The following is a 15,848-nucleotide window of genomic DNA, read 5'->3' as shown; positions in this document are numbered from 1 at the left end:
TGATCTCAGGGTCGTGAGTTCAAGAGAAAACAAAACAAAACAAAAACAACAATAACTATCAGAAGCCAATAGAAAACATTACTCTTAATGGTGAAATATTAGACATTTCCATTAAAATATGGAATTTAACAATAAATGCCCATATTGATTTTTTTTTCTTTTTTCTTTTTTTAAAGATTTTATTTATTTGAGAGAGAGAGAATGAGAGATAGAGAGCACGAGAGGGAAGAGGGTCAGAGGGAGAAGCAGACTCCCCGCTGAGCAGGGAGCCCGATGTGGGACTCGATCCGGGTTCTCCAGGATCATGACCTGAGCCGAAGGCAGTCGCTTAACCAACTGAGCTACCCAGGCGCCCGCCCATATTGATTTCTTATTCAATATTCCTCTGATGCTCCATAGATATGGAGAAAGGAGAATAGGAGCTATATATATATTATAAAGGTAGAGACAAAATTTTCAGCAGTGCACTCTGGAAAGCCAAGCCAATGAACTGAAAAACTATTAGAATAGGAGCGCCTGGGGCGCCTGGGTGGCTCAGTTGGTTAAGCGACTGCCTTCGGCTCAGGTCATGATCCTGGAGTCCCGGGATCGAGTCCCACATCGGGCTCCCTGCTGAGCAGGGAGTCTGCTTCTCCCTCTGACCCTCTCCCCTCTCATGCTCTCTCTCTATCTCATTCTCTCTCTCTCAAATAAATAAATAAAATCTTAATAAAAAAAAAAGAATAGGAGCACCTGGGTTGCTCAGCTGGTTAAGTGACCAACTCTTGATTTCAGCTCAGGTCATGACCATGATCTCAAGGTTTCGAGATGGAGCCCCTCATTGGGTCCACACTCAACGGGGAGTCTGCTGGAGATTCTCTCTCCCTCTCCCTCTGCCCCCACCCCCACCCCGTGCTCTCTTTCTCTCTCTCTCAAATAAATAAATCTTAAAAAAAAAAACTGTCAGAATAAAGTCCAATGAGGCAAATGGATGTAAGGTAACTATTCAAAAATCCTTAATTCTTGTATATATTAGCAGTGATGATCAGAAATAAAAAGCAGAGGGAAACCCCATTTATAATATCAGTAGTCTCCTAAATACTTGGAGACAAAATTAAATGGAAATACATAAGATCTCTAGCAATCTAATTGTACAAAATAATTAAGATCATACCAAAGACACTTGAAGAAAATTAGAGAAATGTATTCCTAAATGGGAAGATTTATTTTTTAAAAGATTCCCAATTTTCCCCTAATCAATCTATAAATTCAGGACAACTCAATCAAAATCAAAATGGATCTTGAGAGAATGTTTCAAGTTGATTCTCCAGTTCATCTGGGAAACTAATAATACAAAATGAGTGAAATTTTGAAGAAAAAATTTACCCCATCACATATGATAATGTGCTGTAAAACTATTGTAATAAATAATATCATATTGTAGGGGTGCCTGGGTGGCTTAGTTGTTAAGCGTCTGCCTTCGGCTCAGGTCATGATCCCAGGGTCCTGGGATCGAGTCCCGCATCGAGCTCCCTGCTCCGCAGGAAGCCTGCTTCTCCCTCTCCCACTCCCCCTGCTTGTGTTCCCTCTCTCGCTGTGTCTCTCTCTGTCAAATAAATAAATAAAATGTTTTTTTTTTAAAGATAAGGACTCTTTTTTTTAAACATTTTATTTATTTATTTGAGAGAGAGAGAATGAGAGAGAGAGAGCACGAGACGGAAGAGGGTCAGAGGGAGAAGCAGACTCCCGGCCGAGCAGGGAGCCCGATGTGGGACTCGATCCCGGGACTCCAGGATCATGACCTGAGCCAAAGGCAGTCGCTTAACCAACTGAGCCACCCAGGCGCCCAAAATAAATAAAATGTTTTAAAAATAATACATTGGGTCGCCTGGGTGGCTCAGTCAGTTAAGCATCTGCCTTCGGCTCAGGTCATGATCCCAAGGTCTTGGGATTGAGCCCCACATCAGGCTCCTTGCTCAGCGGGAAGCCTGCTTCTCCCTCTGACCTCTCCCCTCTCATGCTCTCTCTCATTCTCTCTCTCTCAAATAAATAAATAAAATCTTAAAAAAAACCCTGATTTTAACCTTCTTTTAATGCATTTTTTATTGTTTTCTAAGTATAATTGTATTTTTAACAATGCAATAATACTGAACGTGTGATCTTATTTCTTGGCTTTTATACTTAATCACACATTGTGAGAATTTTTTAATGTGCATTTTCACACATACATCTATATTGTAAAGATAATTCATATATTTTAAAAATTTAAACAAATTCAAAAGATTTAAAATAAAATAATTAGCCTGTTTTTACAAATAAAAATACAATGATAACTTAAAAAAACAACTAAACTGCAAGGTCCTGGAGGCAATGACTCATCGTATTTTTTTATGTCTTATTTCCTTCTTGTAGTGCTTAGTACACTACCATGTATGGATACTTTACTCAAGGCAGGTCAGGTGAGGTCTTGTTTCCATTAAAGGAAATTTTTCAATGAAGTTGGGAGATTTGTAGGTAAGGGCGTGATTTAATGACCTGGTGATTGTTTTAAAGGATTTTCAATGGAGTAGGAAGTACTCATTAACAAAGCAACTGTGAGAAGAGCATTACCATACTGTGAGAGCCACCTCAATACAGCACCATGATTTTCTTTTTTAAGTGATCTCTCCACCCAGCGTGGGGCTCAAACTTATGACCCTGAGATCAAGAGTCACAAGTCCTACGGCCTGAGCCAGCCAGCACCTGTGCACGATGATTTTTTATAACTGTTTATAGTCCCAGATGCTATATCAAAAATGCTTCTGCTTATTTATTTATTTATTTTTAAAGAATTCTTTTTTTTTAAAGATTTTATTTATTTATTCATGAGAGACAGAGAGAGAGAGAGAGAGGCAGAGGGAGAAGCAGGCTCCCAGGAGCAGGGAGCCCGATGTGGGACTCGATCCCAGGACCCTGGGATCATGACCTGAGCCAAAGGCAGACGCTTAACCATCTGAGCCACCCAGGCGCCCAAAAATTCTTTTTTCTAAATATTTTATTTATTTGACAGAGAGAGACACAGCGAGAGAGGGAACACAAGCAGGGGGCGTGGGAGAGGGAGAAGCAGGCTTCCCGCAGAGCAGGGAGCCCAATGTGGGGCTTGATCCCAGGACCCGGGATCATGACCTGAGCCAAAGGCAGACGCTTAACGACTGAGCCACCCAGGCGCCCCTGCTTCTACTTTTTTATTCAACATAGTACTGGAAGTCCGAACCACAGATATCAAACAAGAAAAAAAAAAGAAATGAAAGACATCCAAATTGGTCAGGAAAAAGTAAAACTTTCACTGTATTTTTAACAGATGTAAACTATTTATTGAGTATTTGCCACCAAATTTTGTTAAATACATTATCTTGCAGCATATCACTTTCAAGGATTGATTATTTATTTATTTATTTATCGGGGGTGGGGAGAGAGCACAAGCAGGGGGAGCGGCAGGCAGAGGGAGAAGCAGGCTTCCAGCTGAGCAAGGAGCCCCAGGCAGGACTCAATCCCAGGACCCTGAGATCATGACCTGAGCAGAAGGCAGATGTTTAATGACTGAGCCACCCAGGCGCCTTCTGCTTAAGATTCTTTCCCTCTCCTTCTCCCCCTCCTCTCTCTCTCAAATAAATAAATAAATAAATAAATTACCTTTAAAAAAAACTTTCACTATTTTCAGAAGACACGATACTATATATAGAAAACTCCACCTAGGGCGCCTGGGTGGCTCAGTCGTTAAGCGTCTGCCTTTGGCTCAGGTCATGATCCCAGGGTCCTGGGATCAAGCCCCGCATTGGGCTCCCTGCTCAGCGGGAAGCCTGCTTCTCCCTCTCCCACTCCCCCTGCTTGCGTTCCTGCTCTCGCTGTCTCTCTCTGTCAAATAAATAAAACCTTAAAAAAAAAAGAAAACTCCACCTAAAGTCCTAAAGACTCCACCAAAAACTACGATAAGTGATAAGTGAATTCAGTAAGGTCACAGGATACAAAATCAATGTACAGAAATCCATTGCATTTCCACACACTAATAATGAAGTAGTAGAAAGATAAATTAAGAAAACAATCCCATGTATAATTGCACCAAAAATAATAAAATACCTAGGAATAAACTCAACCAAAGAGATGAAAGACCTATACTCTGAAAACTATAAAACACTGATGAAAGAAATTGAAGACAACACAAACAAGTGGAAAGATAGTCTATGCTCATGGATTGGAAGAACAAATATTGTTAAAATGTCCATATTACCCAAAGCAATCTATGGATTTAATGCAATCCCTATCAAAAATACCAACAGTATTTTTCACAGAACTAGAACAAATAATCCTAAAATTTGTATGAAATCACAAAAGACTCCAAATAGCCAAAGCAGTCTTAAAAAAAGAAAAAACTGTAAGTATCACAATCCCAGATTTCAAGATACACTACCAAGCTGTAGTAGTCAAAACAGTTCAGTGGTCGCACAAAAATAGACACACAGATCAATGGAACAGAATAGAGAGACCAGCACGTGACATCCAGTAAAGGGTTAGTATCCAAAATATATAAATAACTTATACAACCCGACACCAAAAAAAACCCCCAAATAATCCAATTAAAAAATGGGCAGAAGACATGAACAGATCGCCAACAGACACATGACAAGATGTTCAACATCACTCATCAGGGAAATCCAAATCAAAACCACAATGAAATAGCACTTTACAACTGTGAGAATGCCTAAAATCAAAACACAAGAAACAAGTGTTGGTGAGGATGTGGAGAAAAAAGGAACCCTTTTACACTGTTGGTGGGAATGCAAGCTGGTGCAGCCACTGTGAAAAACAGTATGGAGCTTCCTCAAAAGAATTAAAATTAGAACTACCATGTGATCTAGTAATTCCACTACTGAGTATTTACCCAAAGAATACCAAAACACTAATTCAAAAAGATATATGCAGGGAGCCTGGGTGGCTCAGTCCATTACGTGTCTACCTTCGGTTCAGGTCATGATCCCAGGGTCCTGGGACTGAGTCCTGAATCAGGCTCCCTGCTCAGAGGGGAGTCTGCTTCTCCCTCTGCCCCTCCCCCACCCCCACTCATCCTCCCTTGCTCACTTGCTCTCTCTCACAAAAAATAAAATATTTTTTAAAAAGATATATGCACATTTATTTTTATTGCAGCATTATTTACAATAGCCAAACTATGGAAGCAGCACAAGTGTCCACCAGTAGATGAATGGACAAAGAAGATGTGGTACATATACACAATGGAATATTATTCAGCCATAAAAAAGAGTAAAATCTTGTAATTTGCAACAACATGGATGGATCTAGAGAATTAAATGGAAAGTAAAATAACCAGTCAGAGAAAGACAAATACCATACAAAATAAGTAAGGGTGCCTGGGTGGTTCAGTCAGTTAAGCATCAGACTCGATTTTGGCTCAGGTCATGATCTCAGGGTCATGAGATGGAGCCCTTTGTTGGGCTCCATGCTGGGCAGGGAGCCATCTTAAGATTTTCTCTCTCTCTGGGGCCCCTGGGTGGCTCAGTTGGTTAGGCGACTGCCTTCAGCTCAGGTCATGATCCTGGAGTCCCTGGATCGAGTCCCGCATTGGGCTCCCTGCTCAGCGGGGAGTCTGCTTCTCCCTCTGACCCTCCCCCGTCTCATGTGCTCTCTCATTCTCTCTCTCTCAAATAAATAAATAAAATATTTAAAAAAAAAGATTTTCTCTCTCTCCCTCTGCTTCTGACACCCCCCGCCCCCCCATTAATTGCATGCGCACTCTCTAGCTCTAAAAAAAGGGGGGGGGAGGAAAAGGGAAGAAAAAAAGGAGATAAACCAAAAACACTTTTTTTTTTTTTAAAGTAGGCTCCACGCCCAGTGTGGAGCTCAACAGAGGGCTTGAACTCACATCCCTGAGATCAAGACCTGAGCTGAAATTAAGAGTAGGACACTTGGGCGCCTGGGTGGCTCAGTCGTTAAGCATCTGCCTTTCGGCTCAGGTCATGGTCCCAGGGTCCTGGGATCGAGCCCCGCATCGGGCTCCCTGCTCAGCGGGGAGTCTGCTTCTCCCGCTCCCACTCCCCCTGCTTGTGTTCCTGCTCTCGCTGTGTCTCTCTGTCAAATAAATAAATAAAATCTTAAAAAAAAAAAAAGTAGGACACTTAATGACTGAGCCACCCAGGTGCCCCCAAAACACTCTTAACTGTAGAGAACAAATTGATGGTTCACAGAGGGGAGGTTGGGGGGTGGAATAGGTGATGGCGATTAAGAGTGCACTTACCCCGATGCGCACTGAGTCATGTATAGAGCTGTTGAATCACTGTCTTTTACGCCTGAAGCTAAGATAACACTGTATGTTAACTACACGGAGATTAATGTTTAAAAAAATGTTTCTGTTGATATTTTTGTTGCCTTGTCAATTATTTCTGTCCCTCGTAGTTCTGTGTGTTGAGAGGACAGGCAGGACAGTCAGAGAATCAATCTCGGTTTAAGATTTCTGCCTTCTCAGCCGTTTCTCAGGAAGAGGCAGCTTCAGACAGACCTCAGCCGGTCTCAGGAGACACTGTTCAGGAGAGAATACCAAATGGTTGAAAGGAGGTCACCTCAAATCTCTGCACGTCCATGACAGCCCTGTCAGCATGGCAGCAGAGCGAGCTTCGGAGGCTGAGGTACGTTTTGCGAGAATAGGGGCCGGCTTGGCTACCTCTGGAGGCCACTCATTTCTCTAAAATGACCACTCTCGACCTCGTCACTGCTATTCTTCTCAAGAGAACTCCATACTTACTGTTCCCACTTTCTTGCCTCCTTTGTGCTTTAGTCGAACGCGGTCTGGCCTCCGACATCCCTTTAAAACTGCTCCTGAAGGTCGCTCGTGACTTAATTGCTATATCCAGTGCTTTTCCTCATGGCTTATCTTGATGCCTCTGTAGAATTTAATATGGCTGACAAGCTCCTTCTTGTTCGTTATATATATATATATTTTTTAATTTATTTTAATTTTTTAATTTTTCATTTTTTTAAAGATTTTATTTATTTATTTGTCAGAGAGAGACACAGCGAGAGAGGGAACACAAGCAGGGGGAGTGGGAGAGGGAGAAGCAGGCTTCCCGCCGAGCAGGGAGCCCAATGCGGGGCTCAATCCCAGGACCCTGGGACCATGACCTGAGCCGAAGGCAGACGCTTAACTGACTGAGCCACCCAGGCTCACCTTGTGTTCCCTCTCTCACTGTGTCTCTCTCTGTCAAAATAAATAAATAAAATCTTCAAAAAAAAAAAAAAAAAGAAAGAAAACAGAGGCTTAAAGAAGTTGAGGAATTTGCTCCCCTTGCACAGGTGATAAGGACCCACGGAACCCAAGGAGTCTAGGAGCAGAACCCATGACCTTAACCATTGTAATGTTTCTGATTGAGCTGGAAGGTATTTCTAGAGATCAGCAAATTCAGCCGCTTTACTTTATTTCTGGAAAATAAACAAACAAAAAAAGCCTTCGGGATTTTGATAGGGATTGCATCAAATCTGTAGTATTGTTGTCTTAGCAATGTTGAATCTTCCAGGGTGCCTGGCTGTTCATTTGAATTGTTTTGTACTGCCTATTTGCTACTATACAAATATACAACTGATTTTTTTGTCTTAATACTTTGTATTGAGCTCTAATACAGACATTGTCAGAAAAAAATCCGAGAACTGGGTAAACTACAGATTTGTTGGGCATCACACACAGCACTCAGGAATTGACAAATGTGAAGGAAAAAGCCTTGCAGGTACAAACATTAAAAGAAACTAGAAAAATATTTTGTTGTAGCTGTTCGTTATTTTTTTCATTATAAAAGTAATATATGCTTGCTTTTATATGTTCAAACAGTAGAGAAGTATATAAAAAATTACAAGTTTCGGGGCATTTGGCTGGCTCAGTTGGTAGGGCACGTGACTTTTGATCTCAGGGTCGTGAGTTCAAGTCCACGTTTTGTGTGGAGCTTGCTTACTTAAAAAAATATTAAAAGTTTCTCATTAAAAGTCTTATTAAAAAAATACAACTGACTTTGTGTGTTGATTTTGTATCCCTCAACTTTACTGAGTTAGTTTAAAAGTTCTAACAGGTTTTGTTTTGTTTTAAAGATTTTATTTAGGGGCGCCTGGGTGGCTCAGTCGGTTAAGCGTCTGCCTTCGGCTCAGGTCATGATCCCAGGGTCCTGGGATCGAGCCCTGCATCATCTCTCGCTGTATGTCTCTCTCTGTCAAATAAGTAAATAAAATCTTTAAAAAAAATAAAGATTTTATTTATTTGACAGAGAGAGACAGCGAGAGAGGGAACACAAGCAGGGGGAGTGGGAGAGGGAGAAGCAGACTCCCCGCTGAGCAGGGAGCCCGATGATGGGACTTGATCCCAGGACCCTTGGATCATGACCTGAGCTGTAGGTAGACTCTCAACGACTGAGCCACCCAGGCACCCCTTTGTTTTGTTTTTTGTTGTAACCGTTAGGGCTTTCTACTTATAGGGTCAAATCTGCAAACAGAAATTATTTTACTTCTTCCTTTATAATCTGAGTGCTTTTTAATTCTTTGTATTTCCTAAATGCTCTGGCTAGAACTTCCAGTACTATACTGAAAAGCTGGGAAAGGGGGCGTTTTATCTTGTTCATGATATCAGGATATTAGGGGGACAGCTTTTAATCTTTCACCACTGAGTATGATGTTAGCTGTGGGTTTTTCATGTATGGCCTTTATTATGTTGAGGAAGTTCCCTCCTATTCCTAGTTTATTACCATGAAAGTTCATTTTTTTTAAAGATTTTGTATTTTATTTTTCAAAGATTTTACTTTTTTAAAGATTTAATTTATTTGACAGAGAGACATAGCAAGAGCAGGAACACAAGCAGGGGGAGCAGGAGAGGGAGAAGCAGGCTTCCCGCAGAGCAGGGAGCCCAACGTGGGGCTCGATCCCAGAACCATGGGATCATGACCTGAGCTGAAGGCAGATACTTAACGACTGAGCCACCCAGTTGCCCCAAGATTTTATCTTTTTTTTTTAAGAATTCTTTTTTTTTTAATGTTTTATTTATTTATTCATGAGAGAGAGAGAGAGGCAGAGGGAGAAGCAGGCTTCCCGCAGAGCAGGGAGCCCGATGCGGGACTCGATCCCAGGACCCTGGGATCATGACCTGAGCCGAAGGCAGACGCTTAACCATCTGAGCCACCCAGGTGCCCCCAAGATTTTACTTCTTAAAGTAATCTCTACCCCCAGCATGAGGCTCAAACTTATAACCCCGAGATGAAGAGTCACATGTTCTACCAACTGAGCCAGCAAAGCACCCCTAAAGATTTTATTTTATTAATTTTTTTCTAAAGATTTTGTTTTTAAATAATCTCTGCACTCAATGTAGGGCTGGAACCTATAAGCTGGAGATCATGAATTGTATGCTCTACTAACTGAGCCAGCCAGGCACCCTGTTAAATGCTTTTTTTAGTATCAATTGAGCAGATCATGTTCTTTTTCCCCCTTCATTCTACTAATGTAGGATATTAATTACATTGATTTTTTTAAAACATCTTTGCATTCCTGGTTAACTCTTATTTGTTCATGGTGTATAATCCTTTTACTATGCTGCTGAATTTATTTATTGATTTATTTGAAGATTTTACTGTTTTTAAAGATTTTATTTATTTATTTGAGAGAGAGAGAATGAGAGATAGAGAGCATGAGAGGGAAGAGGGTCAGAGGGAGAAGCAGACTCCCCGCTGAGCAGGGAGCCCGATGCGGGACTCGATCCAGGGACTCCAGGATCATGACCTGAGCCGAAGGCAGTCGCTTAACCAACTGAGCCACCCAGGCACCCGAAGATTTTACTTTTTTAAAAGATATTATGTATTTATTTATTCATTCATTTAGAGAGTCAACAGGTGGAGGGGCTGAGGGAGAAGGAGAGAGAAAATCTCAGATAGACTCCCTCCGGAGCGCAGAGCCAGAGGTGGGCCTCGAACTCACGACCCTGAGATCATGACCTGAGCCGAAATCCAGAGTCGGGTATTTAACCCACTGAGCCACCCAGGCACCACTCTATGCTGTTGTATTTAGTTTGCTATTATTTTGTTGAAGATTTTTGCATCTATTCATAAAAGATATTGACCTGTAGTTTTCTTGTCATGTCTTTGTCCAGCTTTGGTGTGCCAGGTAAAGCTGATGTAACAAAATGAGGTAGGAAGTGTTCTCTCAGCTATTTTTTGGAAGAGTTTAAGAAGGATTGGTGTTAATTCTTCTACTACTTTTTTTTTTAATTCATTTTTTAGTAGTCTCTACACCTAATGTGTGGCTTCAACTCACAGCCCTGAGATCAAGAGCCTCATACTCCTCTGACTGAGCTAGCCAGGAATGCTCATATTAATTCTTTTTTTCTTTATTTTTATTTTAATTAATTAATTATTTATTTATTTTTAAAGATTTTTATTTATTTATTGAGAGAGAGAGAGAATGGTAGAGAGAGAGCATGAGATGGAGGAAGGTCAGAGGGAGAAGCAGACTCCCTGCTGAGCAGGGAGCCCGATGTGGGACTCGATCCCGGGACCCCAGGATCATGACCTGAGCCGAAGGCAGTCACTTAACCAACTGAGCCACCCAGGCACCCTTATTTTAATTTTTTAAAAAGCTTTTATTAATTTATTTGAGAGAGACAGAGATAGTAACAGAGAGCATGAGTGAGCACAAGCCAGGAGGAGAGGGAGAAGCAGACTCCCCGCCGAGCAGGGACCCTGACACTGGGCTTGATCCCAGGACCCCGGGATCATGACCTGAGCAGAGGGAAGACGCTTAACTGGCTGAACCACCCAGGTGCCCCCAGATTTTCTATTTCTTGAATCAGTTTTGGTAGTTTGTATGTGCTGTGATGTTTCTACACACACTTCTGATACCAAATATGTTGTGTTCCCACACCAAACGATTTTCCAATTATCTATGGATAATTGGATATCTATGAGTATCCTGCAAATTAAGTCAATTCTGATACTACCCAGAGTTAGTACAGACCCATGATACGGAGGTTAAGGGCTCAGTTCCACAAGACTCTTCCCCACTTAGATGCCAGTTGCAAGTAGGGGGTCTCCAGGTTATCCACACTTCTGTCCAACTTGGCTGCAAATTATGAATTACCACAATTTTTTCGGGTTTAATAATTTGCTGTGGTAGCTCACAGAATTCAGGGAAATGCTTTAGTTATCCTTACTGGTTTATTATAAAGAATACAAACAACTAGATCAAGAAGCACATAAGGTAAATTCTGGAAGGGTCCCAAGCACAGGAGCTTCTGACCGTTTGTGGTTTAGGGTATGCCACCCTCCTCCTGGCATGTGGATACATTCACCAACGTGGAATCTCTCTAAACCCCATTGTTTGGGGGGCACCTGGGTGGCTTAGTCAGTTGAGTATCCAACTCTTTTTTTTTTTTAAAGATTTTATTTATTTATTTGAGAGAAAGAATGAGAGAGAGAGAGAGAGCACATGAGAGGGGAGAGGGTCAGAGGGAGAAGCAGACTCCCTGCCGAGCAGGGAGCCCGATGCGGGACTCGATGGGGACTCGATGCGGGACTCGATGCGGGACTCGATGCGGGACTCGATCCCGGGACTCGATCCCGGGACTCCAGGATCATGACCTGAGCCGAAGGCAGTGGCTTAACCAACTGAGCCACCCAGGCGCCCGAGTATCCAACTCTTGATTTTGGCTCAGGTCATGGTCTCAGGGTTGTGAGATGGAGTCCGGAGTCGGGCTCTGAGATGAGCATGGAGCCTGCTTAAGATTCTCTCCCTCTGCCCCTCCCCTTGCTCTCTCTCTCTCCCTCTCAAAAAAAAAGGGGGGGCGGGGCGCCTGGATGGCTCAGTTGGTTAAACGTCTGCCTTCTGCTCAGGTCATGATCTCGGGGTCCTGGGATCGAGTCCCGCATCGGGCTCCCTGCTCGGCGGGGAGTCCGCTTCTCCCTCTCCTTCTACCTCTGCGCCTCCCCTCCACTTGTGTAGAGGCTGCTTCTCCTTCTGCCCACCGCCCCCCCACCCCGCGCCGGTCATGTTCTCTCTCTCTCAGATAAATAAAATCTTAAAAAAAAAATAAAAAGTCGCTTATTATAAATAACAGAAGAAGCTCCTCACCAGTATCACTTTGGAAGTTTTCAGAGTTTTAGGAGCTCTGTTCCAGGAACCAAGGATAAAGGCCAAATATATACATATATTTTTCACTATATCACAATATCACAGTATGTTTCTAGGAATTTGTTCATTTGTTATCCAGTTTATTGGCATACCATTGTTCAGAATACTCATAATCCTTATTTCTGTAAGGTTTGTAGTAATGTCACCACTTTCATTTCTGATTTTATACTTTTTTAAAGAAGATTTATTAATTTGAGAGAGAGAGCACAAGCAGGGTGAGGGACAGAGGGAATCTTCAAGCCGACTTCCTGCTGAGTGCAGAGCCCCACGTGGGGCTCCATCTCACATGAGATCACGACATGAGCCAAAATGAGGAGTCAGATGCTTAACTGACCGAGCCACCCCACTGCCCCTATATATATATATATATATATATATTTTTTTTTTTTTTTAATTTTATTGTAGAGAGAGAGAGCGAGAGTGAGTGCAGGGGGCAGAGGGAGAGAGAGAATCCCAAGCAGAGTCTGCACCCAGCACGAGCCTGGCGCAGGGCTTGATCCCACCACCCCGAGATCATGACCTGATCTGAAATCAAGAGTTGGACACTCAATTGACTGAGTCACCACGTGCCCCTTGTTTGATTTTAATTTTGAGGCTTTTTTTTCTTCTTAATCTAATTAAAGGTTTTCCCAATTTTGTTGATCTTTTCAAAGAACCAGATTTTGTTTGGTAGATTTTTTTTTTCCTATTCTCTATTTTATCCCCACTTTAATCTTTATTTCCTTCTGCTAATTTAGGGTTTAGTTTGTTCTTTTTGTAGTTCCTTAAGGTGTACAGTTAGGTTATTAATTTGAGATCTTTCTAGTGTAGGCATTTACAGCTATAAATTTCCCTCTTAGCACTATTTTTGCTGCATCTCAGAAGTTTTGGTATATTGCATTTTTGCTTTTATTCATCTCAAGGTATTTTTTAATTTCCCTTGTGATTTCTTCTTTGCCCCGTTATTTAACAGCGTTATTTAATTTCCACATATTTATTAACTTTCCAGTTTTCTTTATTTCTAGTTTCAATCCATTGTGATAGGAAATGATATTTTGTACTATTTCAGTCTTTTAACATTTATTAAGACTTGTTTTGTAGCCTATCATAGGGTCTCCAGTTCCTTAAATTACAGAGGAACATGATGTTTGCTGAAGGTCACATATTTACTTACAGAATTAGGACTGGAAAACCCAGGTCTTTTCTTACTTTTACCATTAAATTTGATAAGTATGTTTAAAGTGTAAAGGGGCTTAGTTTAAAATGCAGTAATGAGCCACCCAGTCTCCTTAGCTGGCTCTTCTGCTTTCACAAATCTCTTAAAAGGTTTGTTTGGTCTTCTACCTGCACTTATTCTCCGGTTGCTTCCATGGCAGCCTTTCAGTTTGGAATGCCAGTCCCCTTTTCCAATTCTATGCTGGTAATTTCTATGTGGGCGATCTGTGAGAACCTTAGCACTAACATGTGCTAAAAGGAATTCATGTCATTCTGTGCAGTACATCAGCAACTTTCCCTAGCAATCCTATTTTTTGTTAATGGTACTACCACTCATTATCCCAGTGACTCAGGGTGGGAAGATGGAAAGTCTATTTTAATTTTTGTTTCTCCTCACAAAATCACATCTGATCAGCTACAAATTTTTTTTAAAGATGTTACTTTGTTTTTAAAGCTTTTATTTATTTGAGAGAGAGGATGAGATAGAGAGAGAGAGCATGAGAGGGGGGAGGAGGGTCAGAGGGAGAAGCAGACTCCCCGCCGAGCAGGGAGCCTGATGCGGGACTCGATTCCGGGACTCCAGGATCATGACCTGAGCCGAAGGCAGTGGCTTAACCAACTGAGCCACCCAGGTGCCCCCTAAAGATGTTACTTTTTATTTTTTTATTTTTTTAAAAGATTTTATTTATTTATTTCAGAGAGAGAGAGAATGAGAGATAGAAAGCACGAGAGGGAAGAGGGTCAGAGGGAGAAGCAGACTCCCTGCTGAGCAGGAAGCCCGATGTGGGACTCGATCCCTGGACTCCAGGATCATGACCTGAGCTGAAGGCAGTCGCTTAACCAACTGAGCCACCGAGGCGCCCCAAAGGTGTTACTTTTTAAGTAATCTCTACACTCAGTGTGGGGCTTGAACTCACAGCCCTGACATGGAGAGGCACATGCTCTACCAACTGAGCCAGATGCCCCAGTCAGATGCCCCCAGCTACAAACTCCTGCAGCTTTTCTCTGCAGTACTATTCCTGTTTTGTCCTTTCCTTCCCATTTTCACTGCAACCATGTATTCATTTTACCTGTATTATTGTAGCCTGATAGTTTAATTTCTTCTTTAATCATGGCTGTGCAATCTTTCTCGTTTGTTTAGTTTTTATTTCATAATCATAAATGTAACTCTGCAATCCAGCTAGACTTGGAGGGGAGTAAGGAAAATATGTAATCCATAGAAATGCAGTGAGAGCACAAAGATTATAGAATATTTCAACCAGATGGGTGTGGACGAGGTGCTCTCCTGAGCTACAGAAGGAATGGTGTGGTAGTTAAAACACAAGTCAAATTTATTAGTTTGTCCCCAGTCAGCAATGGTGATCTTCTTGCTAATCTTGCCATTTCTGGACCCAAAGCTCTCCATGGCTTCCACGATATTCATGCCCTCTTTCACCTTGCCAAAGACCACGTGCTCGCCATCCATCCAATCTCTCAATCTTGGCAGTGCAGATGAAAAACTTTGTGTTGGGTCCTGCATTTGCCACGCACAGATGCCAGAACCCGTATGCTTCAGGATTAAATTCTCATAATCAGATTCCCCCCTTAGATGGACTGGCCACCACGGCCACTGATGGCCTGTGAAGTCACCACCCTGGCACATACAACCCAAATAATCCTGAGAAAGCAGGAATCTTTATAACCAAATCCTTTCTTCCCAGTGCTCAGAGCACGAAAGTTTTCTGTCTTTGGAACTTTGTCTGCAAACAGTTTGAAGGAGAGGGGGCCCAAGGGCTCCCCATCCAGAGCACTGTCGAAGAACGCAGTGGCGTTGTCCGTGTCTGGGTGGCACAGGTAGCTCCCAGGCGGCGGCTCTGCAAGGCCTGCTGTGCAATCTTTATTAATCTTTTCTTTTTAAAGATTTTACTTATTTGACAGAGAGAGAGAGCGAGAGAGCGAAAGCAGGAACACAAGCAGGGGAAGTGGGAGAGGGAGAAGCAGGCTTCCCGCCGAGCAGGGAGCCCGATGTGGGACTCGATCCCAGGACCCTGGGATCATGACCTGAGCCGAAGGCAGAAGCTTAACGACTGAGCCACCCAGGTGCCCCAATCTTCATTAATCTTTTCAAAGTGTATTTTTGATGGCATCTTCCACGCAAAATCATAGAAACATAACTCCCTTGTGCCCACGGAATAAGGTGCAAACTTCCTAGCTCACTATCCAAGGCTCTTCATAATTTGGTTCCAAACTAGTTTAAAAGTGGGCTCCTTGAACTCAGGACTCGGGATCCAGAGTTGCATGCTCTACAGACTGAGCCAACCAGCAGCCCCCAGTCTACTTTTTATTCCACAGCTATTGCACGCCCCACCAGATAGTTGTAATCTAACCTGATCTTCAGTCTTGCAACAATACTTTATTGAGTACAAGTTGCTGGGAATCCACTGGGAAGCAAAACAGGCCAGGTTCTTTCCCAGTTCTGCTTCCTCAATCTCGATTAATCT

The sequence above is a fragment of the Eumetopias jubatus genome, unplaced genomic scaffold, assembly GCF_037043125.1.
Source record: "Eumetopias jubatus isolate StellerSeaLion01/CBP00866 unplaced genomic scaffold, mEumJub1_p1.0 scaffold_10, whole genome shotgun sequence".
Lineage (NCBI taxonomy): Eukaryota > Metazoa > Chordata > Mammalia > Carnivora > Otariidae > Eumetopias > Eumetopias jubatus.
Note: the sequence above shows the minus strand (reverse complement) of the source record.